The sequence below is a fragment of the Acipenser ruthenus genome, chromosome 12, assembly GCF_902713425.1.
Source record: "Acipenser ruthenus chromosome 12, fAciRut3.2 maternal haplotype, whole genome shotgun sequence".
NCBI lineage: Eukaryota > Metazoa > Chordata > Actinopteri > Acipenseriformes > Acipenseridae > Acipenser > Acipenser ruthenus.
Genome location: NC_081200.1, coordinates 41,676,644 through 41,689,709, shown reverse-complemented (window position 1 = coordinate 41,689,709; position 13,066 = coordinate 41,676,644). Strand labels below are relative to the sequence as shown.

Here is a 13,066-nt window from a genome sequence, read left to right as displayed (position 1 = left end):
CAACACTGCAACTTGTTTGTTATTTTGACCAGTTGTCATTTTCTGCAAATAAATGCTCTAAATGACAATATTTTTATTTGGAATTTGGGAGAAATGGTGTCAGTAGTTTATAGAATAAAACAAAAATGTTCATTTTACCCAAACACATACCCATAAATAGTAAAACCAGAGAAACTGATAATTCTGCACTGGTCTCTTAATTTTTTCCAGAGCTGTATATATATATATATATATATATATATATATATATATATATATACACACACACACACACACACACATACATACCAGAATGTATATTCAACTGCAATTGCTTGACCTTTTGCTCCAAAAACAAATCACTCTCGAGGGATTACACTTTTCGCTATACAACACGTTTTTAATATGTTATCTTGTTTAACAAAAAATTATATATTATATATATGTTTAATTAATATTAGAACAAATACTACTTGTTATTAACATACTAGTGGAACTCCTGTAGATTCTGATAGAAAGAGTCTATTTTGTGGTTCACCTGTCATTTTTTCTGCTATGAAAAAATGCTGGCATTATGTGACAAAGTGGGTAAGTGCGTGCAGGTGGATGCAATGCAGCTGTGCAGAACAAAACAAAAAATGATATTCAGGTGCAAGGGTGTTTATTGATTCATTAACAATGTCCAGAGCCTGTAAATAATAATGATGGAGTGATACAGCGGCCTATATCAACAATAAACCTGAGGCAGAATTGCATTCTTTTATGTATAGTTTAGTAAGCTAAACAGTATTTGTTCTAACAATTTTAGTCAAATACAGAATGACATTCATAGTTAGTCTCGTTTAGACACATTTAGATTAGCAGTATTATTACACACATACCTTTTATCCATTTTTAGAAGAAAATACATATCGGCTACTAACAAAACACATTGATGAAATAAATCTAATAGGCCAAACGTATTAAATGTTTTTATTTATTTAAGCAGTTATTAAATATGGTATATATGTACGTATTAGTATTGAACCGTTTAGTGATTGTGTTACAGGGGAGTGTTTTCAGCGTACGTAGCTATAGTGTTTTGGTCTTGAAAGGGAGTCTTTTGATTGTGAATTCAAAGCACAGCAGAGTGTTAACTTACATTCAAAACACTACAGGAGTGTTTTATACTGTGGAGTGTTTTGGGCGTCCTACACTGGCCCATTTATTAGCAGCGACAGCCAGGTGAGAAACTTTTAAATTAAACTCCATTGACTGTGCAGCACAAACAGGGGATCAGTTCCATTAGCTCCCTCCCTTAACCGTCTGCAAGATTTAAAAGCTCCTGCCCCTAATCGCTGCACACTTTAATCCACGCTGCAGCAGATGAAATTCCTAGGATGATCTTGTAAGGTCCTTTTGTTTTCAAAGTCTTACAAATCAGTTAGCCTGACAGCGCTGTGGATGCGAAGGACTGCCCTGCCGTACTGTCACTGCAGTCTAAATGAACACAAACAGCCACATGCTTCCCAAGGGAGAGGCGGAGGAAGAAGGCGGCTTGTGGACTCGACTCTACAGCCTTGTCAAACAAGCACATGTGCGGCAATGTTGTGCACGGCTCAAACTCACTTTCCTCGCCCCAGGGGAGTGACCAAATACAAAGGAAATGAGCTTGTTTGTGGTAGAGTACTAAAGATGTGTCATTATATTTTATGGAGTCACTCAGCAATGGACGGCAGTAAAGTTGCACACCCTTATTAAATCGATCTTCAATGACAATGCAGTGGCAATGCAATGGTTCTGTACTAGGAGGCATTGGTAGAATGGTACCACAGCGATAGCATTATCAGACATGGCGATGGGGTCACACTGGTTCCGTATCCATACCAGTGTGCGAGCGTTTTTCAACGGATGGCCACACATTAAACTGTATGGATAAACCACTTGTGAATAGGGGGTTTCATTCTATCTGTGGAGTCTTACAGCACCCATGGGAATTATCATTGAACGGATATGTGGTTCACAATGCTTCCAAACATGTTCCAGGACAACAGATTTAAATCACGTATTAAGCTTATGTATCGGATGTCAGAAAATGAGCCGAAAAAATGAAACCCTGCAGGTCTGTTCAGGATTGTAAAAAGACAACTGAACTCATTGGCTATGAATCACACCTCCTGTACAGTTCAATTCTAGGTGCGGCGTTGTCAGGATTCCTCTATAAAAAAAGGGCCAGGAGTCTGGAGATTAAAATAAGAGGAGTGTCTCTCATTATTATGCAAAACAAGTCCCAAAGAGGGAAGCAAATCCATAATTTTAAATGGGCACAGTTTTCATTAAAGTCACTCATTAACAATCCCATGCCATTGCTCTATAAAGCTGTGAATAATGTATTGATTTAGCACACACACTGGAGCAAGGCAGAGTTTCAGAGACACATTCACAAGATAAACCTGTCTGTTAGTTTTAACGGGAGAAATTCTGATCAGAAGTGGAACGTTAGTCTGCATACTGATGAAAGTTACAACGATCAATGTTGGTTCCTAGCAGGGACAGATCACTTAACACTCAGCTGTCCAATGAGAGCTCGTTCTCTACGGCTTTATTCCTGCTTGAAGAGTGAAAAACGACCACATTTATCCAAGATAACTCATCATCTCAACAGCTTGCACATTACAAGTAAAATAGAAAAACATGAATCTTTTCAATTTGCACTTCAAAAATGTATTACGGGCACTAAGCTTTTGTGGATATTTTTTTTTACAGCGCCGTGCTTGCAAGCCAGGGTTACAGGCTTATTTCCACTGTGCAGCAGGTACACATATCGAACAGGATATTGACAGCCTCTAGTTATTCTAAAACATCTCCTTTCAAAGTGCTAACAGTACTGGGAAACACGCTGCAATTGGCAAGCGTACAAGCACCGGAACCAGACCGTTTACAGTACATCCTTCAGAAATCAATAGGCTGCAGAAATCTCTCTGTCTCAGGGCTATCCAATCACGGTCCAGGAGGGTCATTAAACTCCAAGTTTAACAAATTACATCATGAACATCTTCAGGGTCTGGATGGAGGATTAATTGGTTCAATTAAACAATTGAGAACAGGGTTGGAACAAAGACCAGGAATGGAAAGGCCAGTTTTAGACACCCCTGCTCTGACTTGTACACACAAGACACCCACAGTCCCTGCTAAACCCCGCTCCTCCTCGCTGTTTGCAGATTCGGGAGGAGTGGGACTTGGAGCAGCAGACAGACCACAGCAGTCTGAATCAATCAGCATCTGGCACCAGATCTCTGCCACACACTTCTCATCCTGACAGACGGGAGCCTCAATCCTCACCCCGGGATTTTGAATGCTCGTACTGGCAACTGAATAAACAAGAGAAATGCATGTACTTCTGTATGAGGCAGGAGGGGTATACATAGAAAGAACCATCAAGGCATACTCCATCAAGCAGCCTCTGCACATGGAGTGGGGTGCTATTAAAGCTTCACAGGGGACTGAATTCTCAAAGCTTTTTACTCCAATTCATCGTGAAGCATCTTGTTAGCCCAGGAATCCTTTCTTCTGTACGACCCTGTCAGGGTATTGAACTCAGAGCCTTGGTTGTGCACTTCCAGTATGTTCACATCAATCCCTCCCTCGCCTCTTCTAGCATGCTGGCCTATCACAGATACACTAGATGTCTTGGATAAATGGGGAACTCAATTCCATTCCCGCAGGCAGAGCCGACGGATCAGAGTGTTGCAATATTAGAATGTCTCATAAACCAGTCCAAGGCTCTGTTGGGAGCCTTGGTTGAATTGGGGGAATCTGGATATGAATTTAGTTAAGCAGCACAGTAATTAAATCTAAACCTCCACACCTATTAAAACAGCTTCAAATGCACCTCACCAGCTTTTCATGATCGATTGACCTGGAGACAGGAGTAAGGGCTCATTTGTTTGCTTTTGCTTCCGGCTTGATTGCAAAATGTTATCTGTAAAGACTGTGTTACACAATCAATATGTCGACTTGCAGGTTTATGATGAGTAGGGTTGGGCAAAATTCTGTCCAGCACACAGTCCCTCGCTGTATAACTTACTTGTTGACATTTCATATCACAATGCAAATGCAAATTCTGTTTGTTCTCCTCTAGAAAATGCTGAATCATATGGAAGAATGGTTAGGTTTACAGGTTGCAAACCTTAAAGAGAGTCAATAAAAAAACAGGAACTTCAACAAAAAAATAAATCTTATACAAAAGAAACACAGCAGGGCTCCTGGCTACTGTAACAGAAGTGGAGACGCTGTGAAATGTAACATCGTAACACTGGCTACTGTAACAGAAGTGGAGACGCTGTGAAATTTAACATCGTAATATTAATTGCTCTCCTGACTTTTTAGATTTCTTATAATTATTCCTTAGGCTAAAGATCTAGACCTTTCATTACTGCAGTACACATGCATTACACCATTGAAAGAAATGATCAAGTGTCAGACTTGCAGGCATTTCAGTCTTCCGAACACCATCCGTTCCCCAGCTTCCCCAGCAGGGGTCACTGATAGGCATTTCCAACTACAAAATCCTACAGCTAGGGCAGGGACGAGTCTAATGGGCCAGAAGTAGCATATCTTAAAATAACTCTAACTCCAAAAAGATTGATCTAATTAAAAAAACATTTCCAGATTACACAGCCCGTGGGTAATGTAATGCGAGGAGTGCTTTATAAACTACAGCATTAATTCATTTCAATTAGCCATGTCCCCTCTTGACATCTCTTAATCCCCAGTGGCCAGGGTGGTCTTCTCCAGCTTGCAGGCTTTGATACCAACGACCTGCTCCAAGCGAAGCATTAAGACTGATCGCACTCGCTTTCTTCCCAGCCTACAGTGCACACTCTTTCTCTTGTCCATGAGCCGTCAGCTCAGCCCCTCTCTGTGAATTCAGGTAACGGTTTCCACACAAGGACCCAGCACCGCTGTGAGCTCAGACTGGCTTTAAAAATGTGTCTCTCATTACAAACCTGGCCTTCCGTACAAAGTGTTCTATGGAAAAGCACGGTAGCTAACGGCAGTGTCACAAACTAATCTGCAACTCTAATAGGATTTGGACTCAGAGGGCCCTTAATGACTGCATTACAGAGTTCACTGTAGTCAGGAAAGAAAACCAAGTGGAACGAGGGGAAAGCAGCAGGCACAATCGCACTGCGCTGCCGTAAGGTTACAGAGCCTGCTTCTGCATTATTTACATTACATTATTTCACATCATTTTTAGCAGTAATATTGGAAAACATTAAAAAAAAAATTCGGTCAATTATCCTGGAGAGCTACAAGACTGTAGAAAATGTTTTGCCATTCTGACTTCTCGAAGACTGCTCTGCAGAGTTGTGTAAAAATCCCAAAGCAGGTTTGAGAACCTGCCAATGGATAAAACTTTCAATGTACGTTTTACTGAATATCTCATGAGACACAGTCTCGATGGGAACAAAGTTACTTTCGCAAGGTGACGCTCTGGTTTTTATATCCTCTAAATCTCCATAATATTAAATTATTATTCATCATTTTAAACTGCTTCTGTGCAAATACAAACACAAGTCACCAGCATATTGTACCTTTCCTTTTATTTTAAACATGCCGAATGAGTCCATGAGTGCAGACACTGTACTAATTGTTACACATAACATATCATGGGATGACAAACGGATTTAAAAATAATTATATTAATGTAAATGGAGAGGGTATAACATGATGCATTAAAGGATCCTCATAACATGAACACGCTTTATAGAAGGATCAGTGTTGACTTATTCATTTTATTTTGTGTATTGTACCCGTCACAGAGTTGGTACTTTCACAGTTTCTTATTTAATCAATTCTATCGCCTGTAGAAGCACTCTCCTCTGTCCCAGGACAATGCATTGAAAGGCAGCACTTGCAGTTAGCAAATGCCTCACCCAGCAAATCTCAACAGTGTCCTTTGAAAGCTGCTACAGAGAGAATAGGAAATATGAAAAAAAAATAAATAAATAAATAAATACTTAATAACGCTGCTCCGGGAGCGCAGACAGCGTCTGGTTTGAAAATCCAACAGCGCCATACATCAGTAGAATAGGGTCCAATCACGACTTCTCTCGCAGGTGTCTGGAATCTGGCTCATTCTCCGCCTGGGGAAACTTCTCATTGAAGAAGTGTCCAAGTCTATGCAAATAAAGAGGCACTCGTACACACACACACACACACACACACAAAGGAGATTTCGAATCCCATGCAGCAGTGAGAAAAAAGCAGCTTCTTCACTCTTTACAGACTGTATTCAAAGCAAACAGAGAGAGAGCGAGAGAACAATTGTTCAACAGCAATTTACAATCAGCCCCAGCTCTCTCGAGGATGGTGGCTCATAAGGGAGCACACTGATTCATAAGTTGTACTGCACAGGCTTTTTAAAAGATCAGATCGTCTCAATTCAGCTTTTTAACAGCGGCAGGCCTGCAAGATGCTCCCCTGGTTTGGACTTTAACTACTGGTGGCCAAAAGGGTTTCCTTACAAGAGTTTACCATATCACTGAAAATCGTCAATAATTACGAGAGAGACCAAGCGAAAGGACAGACTTCTTGCATGTCTCTACTATGGCTGTAAAAGTTTAAAAATCCTAGATGGCACAGCATTTGCTAAACGTCTAACAGAAGATATACCAATGAATAGACTTCAAAAAGTTTTAGAAATTGTAGTTCATTGATGCATTGCACACCTCTGTAAATGATCACTGAATGCGACTATCCATGTAATGTTAAGTGTTATACTGGTAAACACAGGCTTGCTGCCATCATGCTGTCCATGTATTACTTTCTGTCCTGTTTGCACACTACAGACTACACATACTGAGAACTGTGCAAGGCAACCATAGTATTACTGAGCTGTCCTGTTTGCACACTAGACTACACATACTGAGAACTGTGCAAGGCAACCACAGCATTACTGAGCTGTCCTGTTTGCACACTAGACTACACATACTGAACTGTGCAAGGCAACCACAGCATTACTGAGCTGTCAAAAGGTTTGGGGCCCACTGTACAGCTACAGTGCTGCAAGGAGGGATTTGGTTTTATTATTCTGCCAAGCGTGGTTAAGAGATTAAAAAGAAGAAAAAAAGAAAGCGCAATGTGAAGTCCCAAAGTGACCTTGCTTTACAGTCGCTAACTTTTATGAAATTCACAGAGGAAAAAAAAGAAAAAACTGGTTACCGTACCGTGCTGAAAGTATGGGCTTCACATTCACATCGCTAACAATTTTCATTCAAACCAGTGGCTCTCCTCTCTCTGCTTATCTAAATTGGTCTTCAAGGTATTTTTGCCCCACTGCACTTCAGAGACTTGAACTGAAATCAGACAATGTTTAATAAAATCCCTGTAGCATTTAAAGGCATCACCCGAGTTATTGCCAATATTCAATAAAAGCCTGATGTTCTTGGCTCTCTGCCAACATCATCAGCTAAATGGCCTGCCTTTAAGCATAGCTGATTGAGTCTTATAAACAGACAAGATAATAGAATGAAAGAGACAGAAACTAACTTACAAGAATACTCATAGCTACGATAAGGCGAGTCAATTGGAAATGCTACAAGCCCAGAGCACTCATTTGTTAAGTGTGAACATCATTTTAGTGCTGTTCTTTGCCTCAGCAGTTTATATATGTGTGCTTGTGTGTTGTTATTCAGTGCTAAGTTGTAGAGGAGCCCTGGCTTTGAAGTACATATAAACAATGGGATCACACAAAAAAACATCTTCAGGGCTTTCAAGCGAGATGATGGAAAGGAACAGTTCAGCATTTGCAACAACATCCATTTTTTTTTTTTATTATTATTATAAAACTTAATATCCTGAACTGATCAACCCCATCCTATTCTCCCCTTGTCTTGGCTCCCCTGAGGTATTGTTTATCCACATGAAAAGTTACATGTAACTGACAAACTGCTTTCTTGCTTGGTTTCTTATTTTTGAACGTCCTGTTAAATCACAGCAATTACACAAGTGGCATAATGAAGGTACTGTGTGATTAGTGGGGCTGTGAAATAACTGGGTGTCCAGACATTAGCGTCAGGAGCAAACAAGAATCAGACCAGGCTTCTGTACCAAGCGTAACGTTTTCTTCATGCAATACATCACAAATGTATTCTTATATAGCCCCCTTCACGCCATGGCATCCCAGAACGCCGTACAAAGTCAAAAACAAAACAAAAGCTCATAAGTGCAACACACTCCAGCCAGTTATATAAAAGCACATTCAAAACATGTTTTCAATTTAGACTTTAAAGAATCCAAGTGTTTCAACCTGCCTGATGTCAACAGGAATAGAGTTACACAAATGAGGAGCACAGCAGCAAAAACGTGACCTTTTGGAACAACTAAAGGCTCTGCATTTTCTGACCTCAAGGAACGAATAGGAATGGACAGAGTTAGTAGTTCTTTGAGATAAGATGCCCTAATCCACGAAGGACCTTGTGACAGGATGACAGAGGTTGAGACTCGGAGACAGTGTGAAAGTTCAAAAAATTAAAGCTTTTAATATACAAAAATACAAAATAAACCGGCACGAGGGCCAAACAAAAAGGTTTCTAAGACACAAAATGAAACTTACACAATAAGGCTTCCAGGCTGGGCATTGCCTTCACTGGATTAAAAATGAACAACCACCCAGCACACACAGAAAACCACTCTTACTTCCTCTCCTTCTAGAACTCTCCTCCTACTGGGAGGCTGAGGCCTCCTTTTATGCCAGGTGGCTGGGTGATCATTGAATAATTAATTACTTGATTGCTCCCACCTGACGCAATCAACCTGGGCAGGGAGGAGAATTTAACCCCCTCCCTGCCAGTATTTACTAGGGCAGAGCCCTGCTCTGCCACAGACCTTAAGTTATTACAGCAACTTTAAAATCAATTCGGTAACTCGCTGTTAACCAATGAAAGGACCCGAGCACTGGAGTAATGTGGCAGTTTTCTCACTTCATAAAACTAGAAGAGCAACCAAACCTTCAGAGTCCTAAATCTCAATAAACCTGCTTCCTAAAAGCCACATATTTAAACCAGCATTCAAGACTGTTTGAGAAACAAATGATGATTGCTCACACAGTGTCCTATTCGTTGCAGTGCACTGAAACAAGTGATTTAACATGAAGAGCGTTTTGGATTTTTGCTCCAATGACTCAATCATACATATTGAGGAATGACACGTTCTTGTACTGTTGCCTTCTTCTTTGACAGAATGTTTTGGTACTAAAAGCTGTGTTAGTCCGCATTTGCTAGTGCTTGTGACATCTTAATAAAAGCTTTTCCTCATATTTTGTAGTCAGTAGAAGCTTCTCATGTTACAAATTATTATTATTATTATTATTATTATTTATTTCTTAGCAGACACCCTTATCCAGGGCGACTTACAATTGTTACAAGATATCACATTATACAATATTTCACATATCACATTATTTTTACATACAGTTACCCATTTAAACAGTTGGGTTTTTACTGGAGCAATCTAGGTAAAGTACCTTGCTCAAGGGTACAACAGCAGTGTCCCTCACCGGGGATTGAACCCACGACCCTCTGGTTAGGAGTCCAGAGTCAACTACTGTTTGCAAAAGGTCATCTTATTCTGATGAGAAAGTGTAAGTGGAGACTGTTACGGAAAAAAAAATACTGGCACAGCAAAAAACAAGCCTCTGTACGAAAAGACAGCGTCCTGGAAATAATGGAATATAAAAGATGACGGTTAGAATTTGGGCTTGTGAATTGACACGCTTGGAAGGAGCACTAGATTCTTTCACAGATGCTTTTTTCCTTCTCACAGTACCATCTGCCACAGCCCTGCTGTAACTAAGCCTCTCAGCTCAACCCAGTTTAGTCGCTTCTCTCCTCTTAATCGCTGCTTTGCAATTTAAAAAGTTATAGCCTGCAGAAAAAATATTGAAAGCCAGTGTCGGCACAAGATGCACATTTGTTTCTGCTTTTTCATTTGTTTTATTAGTCGTTGTAAAAAGGGTAGACTATAAACTGAAGATGCTTTGCTGTATGTTTTCTCTTTTTTAAAAAAAAACATTTGCAAGGCAGGTTTATTTGCAAAGGAGACTTCTAAAAAACAATCCTTCTGGGATAATTATGTCTGCAGTACAGTACAATTGGAAAAAAAAAAACACAAGAACAGGTTTATTATACCTAATCTTGCATACATGAGTATACAGTGCCGTACGGCATTTAGCATTACAAAACATGGGGTATCGCTATCTGTCTTGAGAGTGCCAAAACAGATAGCGATTTAACCAGTAGGTTTATTCACAGACGTAGTACAGTGTTTGAGAACAAGCAGGTCACCTGGATACCATTTAACAATCTACTGAAACCTATCTTCAATTTAATACCGTTTAACAAGTGTGGGTGAGCAGATCACAAGGTCACTGTTGGACAGGAGGCTAGGAGATGGCAGGAGTCCTTTCTATGAAATTCACACTGCGATACCCCTCTGCAGCAATTAATGTGTGCGTGTCTCTCTCCGCCCGTCTCAGACACCTTTCTAGCCCGTTCCAAATCAAAGCAGTAAGAAACACAACGGTGCAACTCTAACACCAGTGCGTAGGGGTCCATTCTGCAGTGAGATGCCACCTTAGATTGACATGAAATGAAATTCCAATCTGGGGGCCTTGGTGCCGTTTAAAAAACAAACCTGCAATCCAAGGCTTCAGCTGCAACTCTGAACAATTCCACTCTGAACTTTTGAAAATGAGGACAATGGAAATGATGCACTGCATTACAGATCTTAGTGTGTAAGTACTGCACTGCCACTATCCAGTGCATGCTGGAGAAATTAGATCATCTACAACACAGAACTCTAAACTAGCCTTCAACAAGGTCACGAGCAACTCCCACTGTATATACTGTACTGCAGTGCAATGTCATCAATGACAGCAAATCAATGGGGCTTTTCTCCTGTAACTATTCCAAACAGCCTGCAGAAAATTCTAAATGAACTATTTAAAAAAAAAAAAAAGGCTTGATAGGGTCTTCAGGTCTCTCTCCAGACTACGAACATCGTTTTCTGTTTTTCAGCTGAAACGAAGTGTTTGTTCCAATGTAAACGATCCATGATCCTATCAAGCCTTAGGAAATAATAGTGCCTTCCTCTTCTCCATCTGTGAAAACAGCAAGGCTCTCAGGAGAGAGTCACGGTACTTTCAGGTGAATCTGATGCCATTGTGGCTCAAATCAAGAGCCGGTGACGTATAGTAAACAAAGGACGAGATAGTAACCTCAGAACAACGCTTCGACCCCAAGCTAACGAGCAATCATTTTAATTGCATCAAAGCACTCCACTGCACCAGCAGCATGCACCCCGTCACCTACCTGCCTATGAGAAGCTCATTACTTACACTGCAGAATATCCACCCTGTCATCTACCTGCCTACAGGGGGCTTCCGATGGAGACCACACACACACACACACACACACACACACAGACAGATATATTCACAAGCACACACAGACAGACCGATAGACCACACACACACACACACACACACAGACAGATATATTCACAAGCACACACAGACAGACCGATAGATCACGCACACACATTCACAGACTGAAACACACACACACTCAAAATAAATAAATAAATAAAATGCACATATACTCGTCACAAAAAAAAAAATCTCAAAATAGTGTGCTCTCTATTTGGGATGTTTTCACTGGAGTTGTGGAATAAACATGCCTGGAGTGATCTGCCTGCCTTCCTATAGGAGTCCTGAAGCAGTGGGGGAAAAGGGACCTGCTCCTCTGTCTAGGTTACAGGCTGTCTGCCTTTTGCATCTAGGCTAAGGAGCACAGAAATGCAGTGCTTTTAATTTTTTTGTAGAGGAATCTGTACTTTTGGATGAGACCCTTGAACAGCAGTTGCTCCACAACATTTCAAAACATCCCCCCGCTGTTCCAACGCTGCTGCTGCTGGTGGGAATGCAAAAGAGAAGCCAGAAGAACAGCTCTGATAGGAATTCATCCCAGTCATTTTGCAGGGATTAGTGATCTCACAGGAGAGGAGCCAAGCACATCAATGACATGCGGCACGCTTATTCTTCAAGGGACTTCCTAAACTGGAGGCGTGCAGTTAGTCCAACATCACAGGGTCGCCCCGTTTTATTTCTTTGTATTGTTGCATTTCAAACCCAGGAGAGTTTTTAATAAAAGAGTGTTTCTGTGTCAGTTATTATTATTGATCAAGTTGTTGATAACGCATTACTTAAAGTTCATTGCAAATGAATATATTTCTATAGGAAGTCTTTTTTTTTTTTTTTTTTTTTTTAACAGACCTCGAGGTAAGAGTATATCATTTTGTAGAAATTCTTACGAGACCAGTTGCGTAGGAGTAGTCACCTTAATGCAACTCAGAGCTGAACTGACTTTAGACAGATGACTTCTGGCTTTATAATGAGTAAGCAAGGCTGTATGGGGTTCAGACATTAACTCTACATACTGAACTATAATCAGTGACAGGGGGGCTGTTGTATTTATATTACTCAAACCTGGATAAGAGCGTCTGCTAAGAAATAAATAATAATAATAATAATAATAATAATAATAATAATAATAATAATAATAATAATATTCCTCCTTGTGCCACACTTTGTATTTTTGCAGTCAATCACTCATTGAAGAAGTAAAGATTATTGTAATTAACTGCTCTGGTTGTATCCAATGACCTGGTTTTAAGTAAGCTACCAAGTCAAAATTATGAAAGGTATGCCGTTTTCTGTTCTATTTCCTAAGATGTGCATTCAAATACTATATATCCCCGCCTGCTATTGAGAAATGAGGTTTATTTATGGTAATATGTGGGTGTGTTGGACTTCCCAAATGTTCAGCTCCCATCCCATTGGTCCACCACTACACCTACCCAAGCTGCTGTTTTACTGCAGCCAATGAAACAGAAGAGGTCGTCTCGACAAACCTGTTTCAGAGAGGATGCGTTGTAACTGAATTTGAACGCTGTTTGCCCTTACAAGAAGCCTGGTTTATTATGAATGAACCAGAGCCGGAAATAACTGTAGCAGCCGGGGCTGGGCGGAGCAGCAGGAAACGCC

At 40.5% G+C, this 13,066-nt stretch overlaps 1 protein-coding gene across 1 annotated transcript in view; it reads right to left on the bottom strand.

The window, feature by feature from the left end:
• The window catches only part of LOC117417398 (low-density lipoprotein receptor-related protein 8-like), a 66,937-nt gene that overhangs the window by 52,520 nt on the left and 1,351 nt on the right, over window positions 1–13,066 (bottom strand). The window lies entirely within an intron of this gene.